Source organism: Macaca fascicularis, chromosome 15 (genome assembly GCF_037993035.2).
Source record: "Macaca fascicularis isolate 582-1 chromosome 15, T2T-MFA8v1.1".
NCBI lineage: Eukaryota > Metazoa > Chordata > Mammalia > Primates > Cercopithecidae > Macaca > Macaca fascicularis.
In genome coordinates this window covers 15052472-15071535 of record NC_088389.1, presented here as the reverse complement: position 1 = coordinate 15071535, position 19064 = coordinate 15052472, and the positions used below count along the sequence as shown (strand labels likewise).

At 51.5% G+C, this 19064-nt stretch overlaps 1 protein-coding gene across 2 annotated transcripts in view; it reads left to right on the top strand.

The window, feature by feature from the left end:
- LRRC8A (leucine rich repeat containing 8 VRAC subunit A) overlaps positions 1-19064 on the top strand; it is a 39159-nt gene that overhangs the window by 1250 nt on the left and 18845 nt on the right. The window contains exon 2 of one of the 2 annotated variants that reach the window (XM_005580702.4): positions 2658-2764. The exons of the other annotated variant lie outside the window; for it this stretch is intronic. The gene's annotated coding sequence lies outside the window, so the exon portion shown is untranslated. The remainder of the gene's footprint in view (positions 1-2657; positions 2765-19064) is intronic. 2 annotated transcript variants of the gene reach the window in all.

Genomic DNA, 19064 nt, shown 5'->3' with positions numbered 1-19064 from the left:
GCTGATACTTCCTGTGGAGGGGATAGGGGAGTGGGAGTTTGTTCAGAGAGGCTGGGCAGTGCTGATTGCTCAGTCTCACTGATGTAGCTTCCGTGAAGGTCAAGTCTTCCTCTGGCTCATGAAGGGAGGCAAGGACAGATGACCTGTGCTGGAGGAGGCTGTTGTGGACATGACAGGGATGAGTGACTGGGTGACTGGTCTCTGCTTCCTTGTTTTCCTGGTCTCAGGGCTTTGGCATGGGGTCTCATGCCCCCTGCCTTCTAGGGACCATAGGGTATAGAACAGGGGGCGCAGGGCCGGGCGTGGTGGCTCACACCTGTAATCCCAGCACTTTGGGAGGCTGAAGTGGGCAGATCACGAGGTCAGGAGTTTGAGACCAGCCTGGCCAACATGGTGAAACCCCATCTCTACTAAAAATACAAAAAATTAGCCAGGCATGGTGCTGCGCGCCTGTAATCCCCACTACTTGGGAGGCTGAGGCAGGAGAATTGCTTGAACCCAGGAGGCAGAGGTTGCAGTGAGCCGAGATCACACCATTGTACTCCAGCTTGGGCAAGAAGAACAAAACTCAGTCTCATAAAAGCAAAAAAAAAAAAAAAAAAAACAGAGCAGGGGGCGCAGGAAATGTTCATGACGTCCCCCCAGAACTTGACTAGATGTGGTGGTTCTCCATCCCATAGGCACACCCACCAGGAAACCAGTTCCTTTGCAAACTCTGAGTGGCCTTTCTGAACTGTAGGGGATCCTGGGGATCACTCCCATGGGTCAGAACTCAGGGAAGTGGCCAGACCCTGGGTTGCTGCCTGGTTTGGCCTGGACCTTGCCTGTAGGAGTTGGAAGGAAATCATCCTGGTTCCTGACTTCTTCCTCTTCAAGTAGAGGTGATTCCAGGTTTTCACATGGAGAAACTGAGGCACACACTGATGGGCCAAGACCTCTTGGAGATTCAGGTGGGATGGATGTGGGGCTCTAGAGCCCAGCACACGGTCTCTCCATGCCTTGACTCATTCATTCATTCATTCATTCATTCAGCCATTCTTTAGAAAGTGCCCGTCTGGGGCCTGGGATGGCTGGGAAAACATCCCTGTCCTCCTGAGAACTGCATTCTGGGAGGAGAGGCAGACCGGAAGACACATAAGTTCTGATACACTGTGGCCACCATATTAATGGAAATATTACAGAAGCAGCCCAGAGGAAGAAGGAATTAGCTCGGGGTGGGTATGTAGGGGGTGGTCAGGGTACGCTTTCTGGAAGAGGAGGGACTAGAATCATCAGTGACGGAGTCCAGGGGCCCACGTTCTGGACCTGGCTCTGCCATGGGCAGGTGATTGGACCACACAGCCTCAGTGGGTGCCTCATCCTTGACACGGAGGGTAGAGTGAGGTAGAGGTTGGCTTGGATGGCCTCTGTGCCTATATAGCTGTAGGTGCTTTACTGCCTAGTCACCACCACCCCATGTGGAATTGCGGGGTTGTTGACCTACTTTCCATGATGGCGGAGACCATCTTCCATGTCTGTCCTCCCAGCACAGTGCCTGGAACTTAGTCAGTGTAGTAAATAAATACGCAGTGGTAGAAATGTTGGAAAAACAGCCATCCCTCCTAGATCAGTCCAGGTGTCTTTGTCTGCCCCCGCCCTCCTCCTTCCTGGGTAACTCCTGCTGATCCTTTGGCTCTCTCTGGTGGCTGGGCCACTCTCCTAAGCTCCCGGCTCCCTGAAACCCGTGTATTGTGGTAATCACACCTCTTTCCCCACCCTGCCACCCCCATGCACAGTTCTGCACAGTGTCTGGCGCATACGGAGTAAATGCTCACTGGAGGCTGGTTGACTGTCGGAGGTGATGGGTTGATTTGGTGTTTAAGTTGGAGTCTGGGCAGAGGCTGGTTGACCCAGCCACCCCGCTGTGGCTCATCTCTTGCCACTTCTCCTCTCTGGCTCTGGATCTCGCCATGTCGAGCCCTGAAGCCTTCTCCGGATGCCATGTCTTCTCTCCTCTAGGTAAAGGTGTGCTGTTCCTCCTGCCTGGAATGTTCTTTTTCCAGCTCCTACTCTTAGAAGTCAACTCAGACAAGTCCTCCTCCAGAAAGCCTTCCCTGACCCGACTAGTCTGGGTCTAGCGCTTCTCCTGGCTCCCCCGCAGCAGAGCTCTGAGCTCTCAGGCCATCGCTACTGACTTGGCACCTCCTCAGTCGACCAGGTTCTGGAGGGTGGTGCTCTGTCAGAACCTCTCTTGTCCACCAGGTGCGGTGGCTCATGCCTATAATCCCAATACTTTGAGAAGCCGAGGCGGGCAGATCGCTGGAGATCAGGAGTTCGAGAGCAGCCTGGCCAACATGGGGAAACCCTGTCTCTACTAAAAATACAAAAATTAGCCAGACTTGGTGGTGCGCGCCTGAAATCCCATCTACTCGGGAGGCTGAGGCAGGAGACTCACTTGAATGCGGGAGGCGGAGGTTGCAGTGAACCAAGATCGCACCACTGTACTCCAGCCTGGGTGACAGAGTGTGACTCTTGTCTCAAAAAAAACCTCTTTTGTCACCCCAGAGCCCAGCCAAGGGCCTGCTACCAAGCAGGCTCTCAGGAAGTGCTGGCAGTGCGGCAGGTAACTGCGACAGTCACACATGTGCCTGCTGACGGCAGCTCTCGCTTCCTTGTAGGGAGGCAGCGTCCATGGAGCAAAAGGAATGCCAGGACCCTGCCCAGGCAGACGTGGGCCAGCCTCAGCACCGACAGCCGACGCGCAGATAGCAGAGCCGTCCTTGGGGTAAGGACTGGGCCCCTCTCCTTCCCAGCCAGCTCCAGCTCCAGTCAAGTGCCCTTCCCAGCTTGGGGAACAAAGGGTAGCATCTCTGTCCCCACAGTCCTTTGCTCTTCTTACTGTAGGTTCAGGGCAGAGTGGCAGACAGCAGAATTACTGTCTTCTTCTTTCTCCCGCTGAGTAATGTCTGCTTGCTGCATTCATTGACTGCTAAGTTGTTTCATTGCAAACCTCTGTTTTTGCTCCCTCACCCCAGATCTTATCAGTCTGGGTTTTGCTAATGCAGCATCATGACCACATTTCCCAAAAAAGCGTGAACCACGTTTCCCAAGTGTGTTCCATGAGACACCAGTTTCTTCGGTCACAGTGTTAATTCCGGGAAACGAAGACTTCTTGTTATCCTTGCTGTAGGACTTATCCGAGCCTTGAATGGATTGAGCTGACCACGATAAGGGAGCTAGCGACTCATGTTTCCCCACACTTATTTGATTGTGTAGACATCTTTGGGGACTGGGATTCCTTGGCCTGTGCTTTGGAAAACAGTTCCCAGAGGCAGGAGAGTCCCTTGAGAGCATGTGGAGGATTAAATATGTTGACATAGAGCAGGCAGTTGGCAGAGTGCATGTCCCAGAAGGTGGTCGTGAGTCATAGCTGGTGTATGTATAGACGGCTGTATAATTTTCCAAACATACTCAGGTCGGTGATCTCATTTGACCATTTGAGGATGCTCAGGCAGTGGCCATTATCTCCAGTTTACAGATGTGGAAACTGAGGATCAGAGTGAGGAAGCAACTTGCCCAGACTCATCTGTAAAGAAGGCAAGGACATGCGGCTTGAATCCAGACCCTGGAATCCTGGGCCAGGGCCCTTCATTCTCTGCCCTGAGGCCTCCCTGCCTTTACGTCTCACCTCAGTTTTTTGTGTGAAGGAAGGCCTAAGTCTCCCAGCCTGGATTTTAAAAGAAATAGTAATTTTTTGTGTGTGTGATTACCGACATAGTTGCATATTCATTGTATGTTTTTATACTGTTTGGCTATTTTTGGGGGACAGGGTCTCACTCTGTTGCCCAAGCTGGAGTGCAGTGGCACCATCATGATTCAGCCTTGATCGCCAAGGCTCCAGTGATCCTCCTGCCTCAGCCTCCTAAGTAGCTGGGACTACAGGTGTGCACCACCGTGCCCAGCTAATTTTATTTATTTATTGTGGAGATAGAGCCTCTCTACATTGCCCAGGCTGGTCTCGAACTCCTGGGTTCAAGAGATCCTCCTACCTCGGCCTCCCAAAGTGCTGGGATTACGGGTGTGAGCCACCATGCCAGGCCTGTTTGGATCTTTAATGTCATCTAGGAAATGAGGCTCCGCTGATTACCATCTTCAGGGGTGTGAATGGGAAGGGGTATACTCTTCCACATCTGTTATTACCATTTGCTTATTTTTATATAAATCTGGTCATGTTTGAGTTGCTGATTCACAGCTTGCTTTTGTTTCATTTAATGATATCCCCGGGACCTCTTTCCCATGCAAGAGGTAGAGTTGTGTGTGGTCCTGGCAGAATGCACACCCCTGAGCCCCCCCCCGGCCCCTCCCCCTCACATGCTGAGAGTTTTGAGCTGTTTGGGCATTTACAGCAGCAGAGGGAGGTGGGAAGTGCCTGGTGTGTGATTGTGTCCACTCTCCTGTTTATGGGACAAGGTCAGCCAACTCCTGGCTCTGCCCTGTAGGAGTTTCCTGTTGGTTTTGACGAACTCTGTCCCCTGGAGAGAGAGGAGGCCTGAACTGTAGTCTTTCATGCTGGGCAGCGCTGAGCAGGAAGCAGCATGTCCTGCTTGTCAGATCATAATTCCTCCTCCTTGCCAAGGATGGTGTGGAGTGAACCACATGGGCCGGCCTGAGGGGTTTTGGCCTCCACCCACCGCCTGGGTTCAGGGGACACACACGAATCAAGCTGAGACAAGTTGAGTCTGAGCCATTGTTCTCCTGAGCCCGGCCCTTCCCGGGGACAGGAAGGAACAGGCAGACCCTGACTCAGTTTACCCTTGCTGTCTCTGGAGAAAGCGTTGGTTGTGGTCCTTTTGGCACGCTCCTTTCAAGTTTTAGTTCTGAGAGTGGGCAGGTGAGGAGCAGGAGGAGGGTCCACCCTGCTACCCGGGTCCAAAGATGCTCTCTTTTCTAGCTGGCCTCAGGAAGGGTTTGGGCAAGGAGAGTGTACAGGCGTGGCAGCCTCATTTTGTGGGGCTGCGAGAGTGTCTGGCAGGATCGCGTTGGGAGTGAGGTCTGTGCTGGAGCTCCTGACATCTCACCTGTGGTTTTCAGGCTCATTGTCCTGTCGCTGTCCCTCCCCCATGTCACTTCCTCCATTCTTCCCCAGGAGTCTCTTTTCTTTCCCATACACTGCTTGGGAGAGAGCCGCGGAGCTGACCGCTCCACAGATGGTGCTCAGCATCTCCGGCTTCTCCTCCTTCCTGCAGTAGCACCTTCACAGTGCGTGGTCATCCTCAGCACCGTGTCTCAGTGCTAAGCCGCATGCTGGGATGCTGCACGAATTTGCCCATCTTACCTTCGCCACAGCCTTGTGTGTGAGGTTGCTTTACCATTTTACAGACCAAGGCCCAGAGGGATGAGGTCTCTGGCCCAAAGTTATACAATGTACATGTGGTAAAGCCAGTGCTTGAACCCAGGTCGGTATGACTTGGCAGCTGGGGCTCTTTCTGCTTCACTCTCCACTGCTTCTTTTCTCAGGTTCCCAGGCTTTTGGGGGCCTTCAGAGTCACCTGGGAGCTTGTTTAAAATGCTGTTCCCCTGAGCCCACCACCACAGACCTGCAGAGTCTGCCCTGGAAGGTAGGCCCCAGGAATTTGCGCTTTGAAGATGCCTCCCCAGCAGTTGTGAGGCTGGTGGGCTACAAACAATGCTGAGAAACACTGACCAGAGGCCACTCTTTCAGCCTTAGTCCCCGTCGTTTACCGCAGAATTCATGCCCTTGGTGTGGATACAGGGCTGAACTCCCCACAGGACTGGGACTGGACAGTTGGTATTTTTTTTACTTTTTTAATTAATTAATTTTTTTTTTTTTTTGAGACGGAGTCTTGCTCTGTCACCCAGGCTGGGGTGCAGTGGCGCAATCTTGCTCACTGCAACCTCCACCTCCCTGGTTCACGCCATTCTCTTGCCTCAGCCTCCCGAGTAGCTGGGACTACAGGCGCCCGCCACCACGCCTGGCTAATTTTTGTATTTTTAGTAGGGATGGGGTTTCACCATATTGGCCATGGCTGGTCTCAATCTCCTGACCTTGTGATCCACCCGCCTTGGCCTCCCAAAGTTCCGAGACTACAGTCGTGAGCCACTGCGCCTGGCCTATTTTTTTAAATTTATTTTTATTTTTTTGAGATGGAGTCCCGTTCTGTTGCCCAGCCTGGAGTGCAATGGTGCCATCTTGGCTCACTGCAGCCTCTGCCTCCTGGGTTCAAGTGATTCTCCTGTCTCAGCCTCCCAAGTAGCTGGGATTACAGGTGTGCACCACCATGCCCGGCTAATTTTTGTATTTTTAGTAGAAATGGGGTTTCACCATGTTGGTCAGGCTGGTCTTGAACTCCTGACCTCAGGTGATCCACCCGCCTCGGCCTCCCAGAGTGCTGGGATTAGAGGCATGAGCCACTGCACTCGGCCAGACAGTTGGTTTTTTTTTGTTTTTTTTTTTTTTGTTTTTTTTTTTTTTTTTTTTTTGAGACGGAGTCTCGCTCTGTCACCCAGGCTGGAGTGTGGTGGCCGGATCTCAGCTCACTGCAAGCTCCGCCTCCCGGGTTCACGCCATTCTCCTGCCTCAGCCTCCCGAGTAGCTGGGACTATAGGCGCCCGCCACCTCGCCCGGCTAGTTTTTTGTATTTTTTAGTAGAGACGGGGTTTCACCGTGTTAGCCAGGATGGTCTCGATCTCCTGACCTCGTGATCCGCCCGTCTCGGCCTCCCAAAGTGCTGGGATTACAGGCGTGAGCCACCGCGCCCGGCCAGACAGTTGTTTTTTAGTGGCTTCATTTTGTGTGTGTGTGTGTGTGTATGTGTGTTGGGAAGGCAAGGGGCTTAAGCTTCCCTCCTCAAGGGTGTGTGGGGCTGAGGTTTCTAGAAGGGCTTTTACTCCCAGCCACAAATGTTCCCTGCCGTCTTCCAGATGCATTTCTGTTGCGTCTTGCGTCTCGCAGCAAGTTCGTCTACATCTAAACGTCTCTTGAGGGCTTAAAACCTCAAAATTAAATTGCTTGCTGCAATCTAAGCCTCACGCCTAGAGCGATGTTCCACTGGAGTAAAAGTGGCTGTAAAATTCCACAGCTTTCACATGCCACCTGGATGCCCTCAGAGTGCATCTGCCAAACCTGCGCCCTCTGACGGGCAGCATGACAAACGCACTGGCCAGCAGCGGGGGTGGTGGGCGGGAATCCTGGCCCTGCAGGACACCTCGCATCTCCCAGCTGACTCCATGGATCAGGATCACTGGGGGTAACCCCCTTCTAGCCCAGAGAGTCAGGTACCAGGCAGCTCACCCTCTGTCAGACCCTCCAGTCCTCCGCCTGACCTGCCTAGGGCTTGGCCAGTGCCCAGTCCCCCGGGATCCCAACAGAAGATGCGTCTGCTGCCTCTCTAGGGTACTGGTAGCCACATTTCATAACCTGTCTAAGAAGGCAGTGCTGGTGTTCGTAACAGGTTAAGTCCTGTAAACCGTGTGTGGCCATGACTCCATGTGCAAATATGAGTGTTGGCTGGACGTGGTGGTTCCTACCTGTAATCCCAGCACTTTGGGAGGCTGAAGTGGGAGGATTGCTTGAGCCCAGGAGTTCTAGACCAGCCTGGGCAACATAATGACCTGTCTCTACAAAAATAAAAAATATTAGTCCGGGTGCAGTGGCTCACGCCTGTAATCCCAGCACTTTGGGAGGCCGAGGTGGGTGGATCACCTGAGGTCAGGAGTTCAAAACCAGCCTGGCCAACATGGAGAAACCCCATCTCTACTAAAAAATACAAAAATCAGCTGGGTATGGTGGCATGCACCTGTAATCCCAGCTACTTGGGAAGCTGAGGCAGGAGAAACGCTTGAACCTGGGAGGTGAAGATTGCAGTGAGCCAAGATTGTGCCACTGCATTCTAGTCTGGGCGACAGAGTGAGACCCCGTCTAAAAAAAAAAATTAGCCAGGTGTGGTGGCATGTGCATGTAGTTTCAGCTGCGTAGAGGCTGAGACTGGAGGACTGCTTGAGCCCAGGAGTTCAAGACCAGCCTGGGCAACGTAACAACCTATCTCTACGAAATTTTTTAAAAATAGCCAGGTATGGTGGCACATGCGTATAGTTTCAGCTACTCGGAGACTGAGGCTGAAGGATTGCTTGAGTCAAGGAGTTCAAGGTTGCAGTGAGCCGTGATCGCACCATTGCACTCCAGCCTGGGTGACAGAGCAAGATCCTGTCTCAAAAAACATTAAAATGGCTTGCCTTCCAGGCCCCTCTGACCCCAGGGCCCAGACCTAACACTGCCTTCTGGCCCTAAACCCAGAGCTAGGCTCCCTTCCAGAGCTTCCTTATAGCGGTACCTGTGAGACCAGAGGCATCTGAGTATGGCCTGATGGGGTTCCCTGTAGAGCCCTGGCTTCCATGTACCCCTAGGGAAAAGAGGGTCTTGTCTCAAGAATTATCTTCAAGGGCCTGGGTCCCAGGCGGGTCCAGGAGGCCCACTTGCCTTTGAGGCAGGTTGGCACAATGGAAAATCAGGCTTGGGGTGCGTCTTCCCAGCTCTTCCTAGCCCTAGTGGCCTTGGGCAGGTTACCAAACTTCTCTGGGCCTCAGACATCACACCCATAAAAGGACTGATAAACTCTTCCATAATAATAACACCAGCGAAGCTTCCAGAGCCTTACTGTGTGGCAAGCACTAGTCCAAAAGCTTTTTTTTTTTTTTTTTTTGAGACAGAGTCTCGCTCTGTAGCCCGGGCTGGAGTGCAGTGGCCGGATCTCAGCTCACTGCAAGCTCCGCCTCCCAGGTTTACGCCATTCTCCTGCCTCAGCCTCCTGAGTAGCTGGGACTACAGGCGCCCGCCACCTCGCCCGGCTAGTTTTTTGTATTTTTTAGTAGAGACGGGGTTTCACGGTGTTCGCCAGGATGGTCTCGATCTCCTGACCTCGTGATCCACCCGTCTCGGCCTCCCAAAGTGCTGGGATTACAGGCTTGAGCCACCGCGCCCGGCCCCAAAAGCTTTATATGGACTGTCTCCTGTCCTCATCACAACCCTTCGAGCAATAGACTTGTCAGCCTATTTTACGGATGAGGAAACTAGAGCCTAGCAAGGTGAAGGGACTTTCTCACAGTCTCGTGGTGAGGTGGGTGCCACCTTGCTGCTTTGCATGAGGGTTGGGAGATGGGGCAAGGACACTTAGCTGACAGTCAGTAACTGGGCGCTCCTGCCCCAGCCTAGCAGGGCGAGGGCAGGTCCTGAGGCTGCACCTCCAGCCCCACCTGCTTCCTCTCTGTGCTTGGCTCTGGAGCTGCTGGGAGAAGCCCAGGTGGGTGTCCCTCGCCTGTTGCCTTTCACCCTAGAAGGCGGGCCATGCCCTTACAAGTTGGCGTGAGGATGAACCTGGTTGGGGGCCCAGCGCAGGTGAGAGCAGTTTGGAACTGACCCGTGCTCCCCTCCCCATCCAGCCCTGGCATCTCCCCTCTTCCTCTCCCCAGGAAGTGAGGGTGTGCCCTTCTACACAGGGTGAATCCCAAGCCAGGCAGCACCCCCAGCCAGCAGCCTCTGACTCACCCCAGCTGGGTGTGGGGGCCTCCAGGGCAGTGGCCGCCCTGGGGAGGGTGGAGGCTGAGACCTCTCCTCCCCCTCTGGCTCTGGGATGGGGGAAGCACATGACTCATGGCCCGTGGTGGGAGCAGATCCACAGGCTTGGAAGCCTCCCGGGACAGGGCCTGTTGAGAGCGGCCCCTTCCTGCTCCCTGGGAGAGCACTGGAGGGCCAGCCTTCCCATCTCCGGTACAGGAGGGGTGCCAGCCTCCCGCCTTCCCTCCTGCCTGGGAAGTTTTCCCGGCTCAGCCTTGTTTGTGCTTTCACAAAAGGCTCTCTGTGCCCTGTTTACCCGCAGCCCGCCTGCCTGCCGCCCAGGTGTGGGAGCCATGCCAAATCCCCGTGGGCCCACATGGGGTCTGGTGCATGCTGGGGGGTGTCTCTCTCTGGGACAGAGTGGGCAGCTTGTCATTTCTTGACTCCTTTCCCTGTCTTCGAGAAGCATCCAGGGGATGTGGACTGGGGCTGAAGCTAAGGACTGGCTCTGAAAGCAGATGGCCAACTCTGCCACACGGAGGTCCTGAGCCTGGGAGGGTCTCCAAGTGTTCAAGGTTCTGCAAGTCCCAGTGAGTCTTAGGGGGTCCTGGGGGTCTCCGAGTGGTCTGGCCCCTGCTCAGAGACATGGTGCTTGAGGCTCGACCCTCACCCAGGTCAGTCCCCACTGAATTCTGGGAGGGTCATCTGCGATGGCAGGTGGGACTGTGGAACGACAGCCTGCGTGTGTCCGGTGTTGTATTGACATATGATGCCTTACTTTTATTTCTCACGATAACCCATTTCACAGCTATAACCCATTTTAGGCTGTAATATTTTAGAATGTAATATTTCCATCTTGCCATTGAGGACAGAGAGGCTCTGAGGCCCCATTGAGGCAGTGGTGGGGTTGGATTTTTGAGTTGCCCAGCTCTGGGGTCTGAGCTCCTCCCTGCTCTGCTCCCAGGAGGTGAGGACTACAAGCTGCTGAGAGTGAGTGTTATGAGGTAGGGCAGGCAGGATGAGGCTGACCTGTTTCTAATATACGGATGGCAGCTACTCATAAATTCTTTTATCATCCTGAGAAACCACACAGTGAGGAAGGTCTTTTGATTTATTTTCAAGTAGTTTTTCAACTCATAAACGTACCAGATTTAAATAATGGAAGAATGTGTAATATAGATAGCCCTCTACAGTCTTACCACGAGTAGACTTAACTACATACAGTTCTATGCATAGCTTTCTAATTTTTTTTCTGTACACAGTAATAAGTTTGTCACTGATACAATTTTATTTTTTGAGACAGAGTCTCACTCTGTCACCCAGGCAGGAGTACAGCAGCGCAGTCTCAGTCCACTGCAACCTGCGCTTCCCAAGTTCAATCGATTCTCCTGCCTCAGCCTGCTGAGTAGCTGGGACTACAGGTGTATGCTACCATGCCCACCTAATTTTTTTGTATTTTTAGTAGAGACGGGGTTTCGCCACGTTGGCCAGGCTGGTCTCAAACTCCTGACCTCAAGTAATTCACCCGCCTTGGCCTCCCAAAGTGCTGGGATTACAAGTGTGAGCCACCGTGCCCAGCCATCGTTCTTGTTTTAAAAAATTGCTGGTCGCGGTGGCTCACGCCTGTAATCCCAGCACTTTGGGAGGCTGAGGCAGGTGGATCACGAGGTCAGGAGATCGAGACCATCCTGGCTAACACGATGAAACCCCATCTCTACTAAAAATACAAAAAGTTAGCTGGGCATGGTGGTGGGCGCCTGTAGTCCCAGCTACTTGGGAGGCTGAGGCAGGAGAATGGTGTGAACCTGGGAGGCGGAGCTTGCAGTGAGCAGAGATTGTGCCACTGCACTCCAGCCTGGGCAACAGAGCGAGACTCTGTCTAAAAAAAAAAAAAATTATACCAGTAACAGGCCAGGTGCAGTGGCTGACACCTGTAATCCCAGCACTTTGGGACACCAAGGCAGGTGAATCACTTGAGGTCAGGAGTTTGAGACCACCGTGGGCAACATGGCAAAACCCCGTCTCTACTAAAAATACAAAAATTAACCAGGAATGGTGGCGCACACCTGTAGTCCCAGCTACTTGGGAGGCTGAAACAGGAGAATCGCTTGAACCCAGGAGGTAGAGGTTGCAGTGAGCCAAGACCACACCACTGTACTCCAGCCTGGGGGACAGAGTGAGACTCTACCTCAAAAAAAAAAAAAAAAAAAAAAAAAGATCATATTTCCTAATTTTTTTTTATTGTGGTGAAATACACATGACATAAAATTTACCATCTTAACCATTTGTAAGTGTACACTTCAGTGGTATTAAGTACATTCATGTTGTGCATCCATCACTGCCACCCATCTCCAGAGCTGCTTTCATCTTGCAAAACTGAAACTCTCTGCACCTATTAAATGCTCACTCCCCATTTCCTACTCCCCCAGGGCCTGGTATCCCTTCTGCTTTCTGTGTATTCACTTAGGTGAATAAGTGAAATCAGAGTATTTGCCTTTTATGACTGGCTTCTTTCACAGATTTTATGTACTGCTCAGCAACATTCTTTTATGCTTAATATCTCTTAGACGTCTTTTGGGTCACTGCATACACGTCTGCAAGGAAGGTGGCGTTATTCCTGGTTTAAAATTGTAGAAGCTCGGGAGGCTGAGGTAGGAGAATCGCTTGAACCTGGGAAGTGGAGGTTGCAGTGAGCCAAGACCTTGCCACTGCACTCCAGCCTGGACCACGGAGTGGAGCAAGACTCTGTCTCCAAAAATATAAAAACAAAATAAAAGAAATTGTAAAAGCAGAGGCTTAGGCTAAACAATTTGCCTGGGGTCACAGAATTATTTCTTGCTGGAGCTGGATTTGGACCCACATGTCCCAAACTTCAAGTCTCTTGCTCTCTCTGCCCCCTGAGATCCACCTGTGCCTGAGGGAAGGCTGGGGCTCTCTGGTTTACTCATTTAACTCCCAGGCACAGGGATGCCCTGGCCCTAGCCAGGAACCTGGTCTCATTTGTCCAAGGCACCTGCTTGAGCTGCCTTGTGGGAAGGGTCTGTTCTGCACGATACCCACTTCTACATCTCCGTGGGAGCAAGGCAGGACCAGGTAGGGAGTGCTTATGAGATCTGCAGAGTCCTGAGGGGCCGAGGAGCAGCAGCTGGAAGGAGGAGCCGCCTCCGCTGCTCTGGTAACCCGGTAAGATGCAGTAGCTGCTGCTCCCTGCTGAGCCTTCGCCTGTGTGAGGTTGGGGAGAGCACTGGCTATGCAGGGTAGGAATGCATGATTGTTTCGGTGAGTTTTGTGTGATGAAATGGTTTAAGAAAAGTATAAAACCTAGAACAGATACATCCGTATCAAGAACTCAGCTTTGTCAGACTTCAGTGTTTTGCAGTAATTGGTTCAGATACACACACACGCATGCACACACTGCTCACCCACACTCGAATGTGCGCATGCACTTAAGTAAGATATTCCAAGCACAGTTGAAGCCCCTTTCCCATTTTCTTCCCTCCCTAGATACAATCATTATCTTGGTTTGGAGACTTTCCATGCATGCTTTTGTATCTTCAATATCCTTGGATATACACCTTGTAGAAAACCTTATATAATGTATGCATCATCTACAACTTGTTTTTTGGATTAACATTGCTTTTGAAGTTCATCCATATTGATACATGTTGCTACAGTTCATTAACTTTAATTGATTTAAAGCATTTCCATTGTATGATTAGAACAACGTATTCTTTCTCCTGTTGATGAATATGTAGGTCATTTCTGATTGTTTGCTATTACGAACGATTCTTCAGTGAGCATTCTTGTGTGTGGTTTCTCACTTATGTGTGCAGCAGCTCTCTAAGATGCATAAATAACGAGGAGAGGAGTTGCTGGGTTGTAGAGTATATGCATCCTACCTTCTCTAAGAGTTCATAATGTTTGCCAACTGGGGGAGTAAAATGATATGTGATTGTTTTAATTTACTTTCCTTGATTATTAGCAAGGCTAAGAATTATTTCATACATAGTTCCATTTGCATTTTTCCCCTGTGAATTGCCTATGCATATATTTTGCCATTTCCCTTCATTGGATTGTCTTTGTCTTATATATGCAGGATTTTTATATTTATTCTGGATATTAATCTTTTCTTTTTTCTTTTCTTCTTCTTTTTTTTTTTTTTTTTTGAGCCAGAGTCTCACTCTCTCACCCAGCCTGGAGTGTGGTGGTATGATCTCTGCTTACTGCAACCTCCACCTCCTGAGTTCAAGGGATTCTCCTACCTCAGCCTTCTGAGTAGCTGGGACTATAGGCATGTGCCACCACGCCCAGCTAATTTTTTTGTATTTTTAGTAGAGATGGGTTTTCAGCATGTTGGTCTCAAATTCCTGACCTCAAATGATCCACCTGCCTCAGCCTTCCTAAGTGCTGGGATTACTGGCATGAGCAATTGCGTCCAGCTGTATTCTAGATATTAATCTTTTTGTTGTTTTAAACTTTAGAAATAAATCTTCCTAGTCTGTGGCTTCTTTTCACTTGTATATTATTGTCTTTCGATGTATGTTTTAACTTTAATGTGATCAATACATTACGTTTCCTATAAGGATTTATACACTTTGTGGTAAGATATTCCTGTCTTTTTTTTTTTTTTTTTTTTTTTTTGAGACGGAGTCTCGCTCTGTCGCCCAGGCTGGAGTGCAGTGGCCGGATCTCAGCTCACTGCAAGCTCCGCCTCCCGGGTTTACGCCTTTCTCCTGCCTCAGCCTCCCGAGTAGCTGGGACTACAGGCGCCCGCCACCTCGCCCGGCTAGTTTTTTTGTATTTTTTAGTAGAGACGGGGTTTCACCGTGTTAGCCGGGATTGTCTCTCCATCTCCTGGCCTCGTGATCCGCCCGTCTCGGCCTCCCAAAGTGCTGGGATTACAGGCTTGAGCCACCGCGCCCGGCCAGATATTCCTGTCTTAATGACATTAAGATAGTCTCTGATTTTTCTTTTCATTTTGAGACAGAATTTCACTCTTGTTGATCAGTCTGGAGTGCAGTGGCCTGATTTCGGCTCACTGCAACTTCCACCTCCCTGGCTCAAGCCATTTCTCCTGCCTCAGCCTCCCAAGTAACTGGGATTACAGGCTCCTGCCACCACACCTGGCTAATTTTTTGTATGTTTAGTAGGAACAGGATTTCACCATGTTGGCCAGGCTGGTCTGAAACTCCTGGCCTCAGGTGATCCGCCCACCTCGGCCTCCTCAAGTGCTGGGATTACAGATGTGAGCCACCACACACGGCCTGTCTTAGCTATTCTTGATCCTTTGAGATAGTGATTTAAATTTTTTTTTTTTTTAAAGACAGAGTTTTATTCTTGTTGCCCAGGCTGGGGGTGCAATGGCATGATCTCGGCTCACTGCAATCTCCGCCTCCTGGGTTCAAGCAATTATCCTGCCTCAGCCTCCCAAGTGACTGGGATTACAGGTACCCGGCATCATGCCTGGCTAATTTTTTGTATTTACTAGAGATGGGTATTCACCATGTTAGTCAGACTAGTCTCAAACTCCTGTCCTTAGGTGATCCACCTGTCTTGGCCTTCCAAAGTGCTGGGATTACAGGTATGCACCTCCACGCCCGGCAAAATAATGTTTTTTCTTAATTATGAGTAACAAATGCTTATAATAAAAAAATAGAGGCCAGGCATGGTGGCTTACAACACTGCACTCCAGCTTGGATGACAGAGTGAGACTCTGTCTCCAAAAAAAAAAAAAAAAGAAAAAGATAAGTTTGGGGTGAAAAAGGATAATAAACAGAAGTCTAATCTCACTTCTAAGATTGTTCAGTGTGTGTGTGTGTAATTTATGGCAGAGGGGTTACCTACTTTTTAGATTTAACATACTTTGAACATTTCCTCTTGTTATCAAGCGTTTTGCTCTAACACACCCTTGGGATTACATAGTATTCCCTTATCTGATCATTTAATAAGTCTTTTTTTTCTCTTTTTTTTTTTTTTTTGAGATGGAGTCTCACTCTGTTGCCCAGGCTGGAGTGGTGCGATCTCGGCTCACTGCAAGCTCCGCCTCCCAGGTTCACACCATTCTCCGTCTCAGCCTCCCTGAGTAGCTGGGACTACAGGTGCCCACTACCACGCCCGGCTAATTTTTTGTATCTTTTAGTAGAGACAGGGTTTCAATGCGTTAGCCAGGATGGTCTCGATCTCCTGACCTCGTGATTCACTTGCCTTGGCCTCCCAAAGTGCTGGGATTATAGGCGTGAGCCACCATGCCTGGCCTTTTTGTTTTATTTTTGAGACGGAGTCTTGCTCTGTCGCCCAGGCTGGAGTGCAGTGGTGCTATCTTAGCTCACTGCAACCTCCACCTCCTGGATTCAAGCAATTCTCCTGCCTCAGCCTCCTGGGTAGCTGGGATCACAGGCGCTTGCCACCATGCCCAGCTTATTTTTTATTTTTTATTTTTTATTTTTTTTGAGACAGAGTCTTGCTCTGTCGCCCAGGCTGGAGTTCAGTGGCGCCATCTCTGCTCACTGCAAGTTCCACCTCCCAGGTTCACGCCATTCTCCTGCCTCAGCCTCCCCAGTAGCTGGGACTACAGGTGCCCACCACCATGCCCGGCTAATTTTTTGTATTTTTAGTAGAGACGCGGTTTCACCGTGTAAGCCAGGATGGTCTCTATCTCCTGACCTCATGATCCACCCGCCTCAGCCTCCCAAAGTGCTGGGATTACAGGCGTGAGCCACCGCACCCAGCCTGATTTTTGTATTTTTAGTAGAGATGGGGTTTCACTATGTGGGCCAGGCTGGTCTCAAACTCCTGGCCTCAAGTGATCCACCCGCCTCGGCCTGCCAAAGTGCTAGGATTACAGACATGAGCCACCGTGCCCAGCTGTTTATTATTTTGTATCTTGCTTTTGTCCTAAATGGCAGTATGTGAAGAGCTACTTCATTCCACTGAACAGACCCTCTCAACTGCATTCTCATGGCTGCTTTTTTTTTTTTTTTTGAGACAGTCTCTGTCACTCAGGCTGGAGTGCAGTGGTGCAATCATAGCTCACTGCAGCCTTGACTTCCCAGGCTCAAGCAATATTCCCACCTCCTGAGTGGGTAGAACTACATGCACTGCTAATTTTTTTGTAGAGATGGGATCTTGCTATGTTGCCCAAGCTGGTCTCCAACTCCTGAGCTCAAGTGATTCTCCTGCCTCGGCTTCCCAAAGTGCTGGGATTACAGGTGTGAGCCACTGCATCTGGCCTCTAGTAGCTTCTTTTTTTTTTTGAGACGGAAGTTTCACTCTTCTTGTTGCTCAGGCTGGAGTGGGATGGCATGATCTCGGCTCACCCACAACCTCTGCCTCCCGGGTTCAAGCGATTCTTCTGCCTCAGCCTCCCGAGTAGTTGGTCTGGTAGCTTCTTTAACCAGGGTGTGCTTATTGTCCACCTACTGTGTGCCAGGCCCCGCCTAACTGTATCTTTACCAGGTGTCCCGGAGTCCTCTGATGGTTTTCCTTCTTCCATTTCCCAACTTAACTCTCGAACACACTTTTCCTTCACTCACCAGGCCTCTCCTGAAGCCAGGGTCGCTCTGGCAGGGCCGGGCCAGGCCTCTCTTGCTCTCTACCTCCTGTTCACATCCACCTGCAGGGCTCTGACTGGTCCTGGCACACTGGATATGTTGAGTATTTCAGGCCCTGGCCTTTTAGCAGGCCCTCTTGAGTCAGGGCCTATCTTTAGCCCCATTCACAGATGGGGTAACTAAGGCTCAGAGAGGTGAAGTCACCTGCCCAGCATCACAAGTAGCAGAGCCAGGTTGCCCCTGGCCCGGCCCTTGCCTCCAAGCTCGTGTAGAGGGCTTGCTCTCCATCCACCTGGGCTCTCCCACAGGTCATTTGGGAAGCCCCATTTCTGTGATCTTCATGAGGGTCCTGAGAGCCCGCAGGGCATTTGTCACCTTCCCCCATGTTACGATGGGGAACCAAGGTGCTGAGAGGGGAAGGCGTCCTGGCTCCTGGGTAGTCCCCTCCGTCTCTGCCAGCTGGAGGCCAGAAGAGTGAGGACAAGGGGTGTCTGTGGTGGTGGCGGCAACTCTGCAGTCACAGCCCAGCAGTCTGACGCGGGGATGGGCAGATGAGGGGGAAGGAGGAGTCCAGGCTGGGCAGAGGCCTGGGCCCAGCCACCCACCCCTTGGTCCATTTTTTACACAACATGGACACATCTGTAACAGATTTGCTGCTCCTTTCTAGACAGGGAAACTGCGGCCCTGGGAGAGAGGCTGTTTCACAGCTCCGCCAGGACGCAGCGCCAGCTGAGAGGGCCGAGCACAGGGACGATAAGCAAGGGCACTTTCCAGAAGGCAGAGATAGCCCAGCCACCCCCATCCCTCGCCTCAGAGGCTCCCTTCCCTTCCGGGGCATTTCTGACCACACCCAGGCGCGCCCCAAGAAGGGCTCTCACGGGCCTCTGCTCCATCTGAATGGCCCACCCTGGAGGTGCTGCCTGTCTGGGCCCACTGCACAGCCAGGTTCGAAGGCCGCCTCTGTCACTGCCTGTCTGGGCCCACTGCACAGCCAGGTTCGAAGGCCGCCTCTGTCACTGCCTGTCTGGGCCCACTGCACACCCAGGTTCGAAGGCCGCTTCTGTCACTGCCTGTCTGGGCCCACTGCACATCCAGGTTCGAAGGCCGCCTCTGTCACTTCCAGGCGGTATGAAGTTGGGCAGAAGACTTCTGTGTCCGAGCCGGTTTCCCTGGTTATAAAATGGACACCCTAAAAAAAAAAAAAAAAAAAGCCTTAACAAAAGGACATTCTCATATGTGTTAGAACGTGGTGAGCCTTGAGGACATTATGTTAAGTGATAGAGCCCGTCACAAAAGGACAAATACCTTATGATTCCACTTACACGAGGTCCCTAGAGGAGTCAGATTGACAGAAACAGGAAGTGGGATGGGGTGCCAGGAGGCGGTGGGGGGAAGGGGTGTCGTGTTTAAGGGGTGCGGGGTTTCAGTTTGACAAAGTGAAGAAAGTTCTGTGTATGGTGGTGATGGCTGCACAACAGTGATTGTGCCTCATGCCACTGAACTGCACCCTTGAACATGGGTAAGATGGTAAATTTTCAGTTGCGTGTCTTTTATGACAGTCTAAAAAAATTGAGGGAAAAAATGGACCTGGAAACAATGGGGACCTCCTGGCTCTGCGCGAGGGAGAATCTGGCCTTGGCCTTGATTGTCTGTTTCTGAACTGGAACTGCTCTTTTGTGGGTGTCTGGTCATCTGCAGTCCTGAGCTCCTGGGCGGGTCCCTCCAGTGGGCCCCTCCCTGTGGGGATTCCTTGGGGCTGGGCAGGGAAAGGAAGGGCCCAGGCCGCCTGGCTTTAGCTGCCTTCCCTATCCCAGCCCCAACCCACATCCACCTGAAACTGCTGCCGGCCTCTCCACCACACCTGGGGCCCACGCCCTGCAGCGCTCCACCCCACCGTGTCCCCTTTCAGGCACTCTCTGGGACAGCCTCTGAGTGTATCGAGTCCTAACAGTTGACTCTTGTCC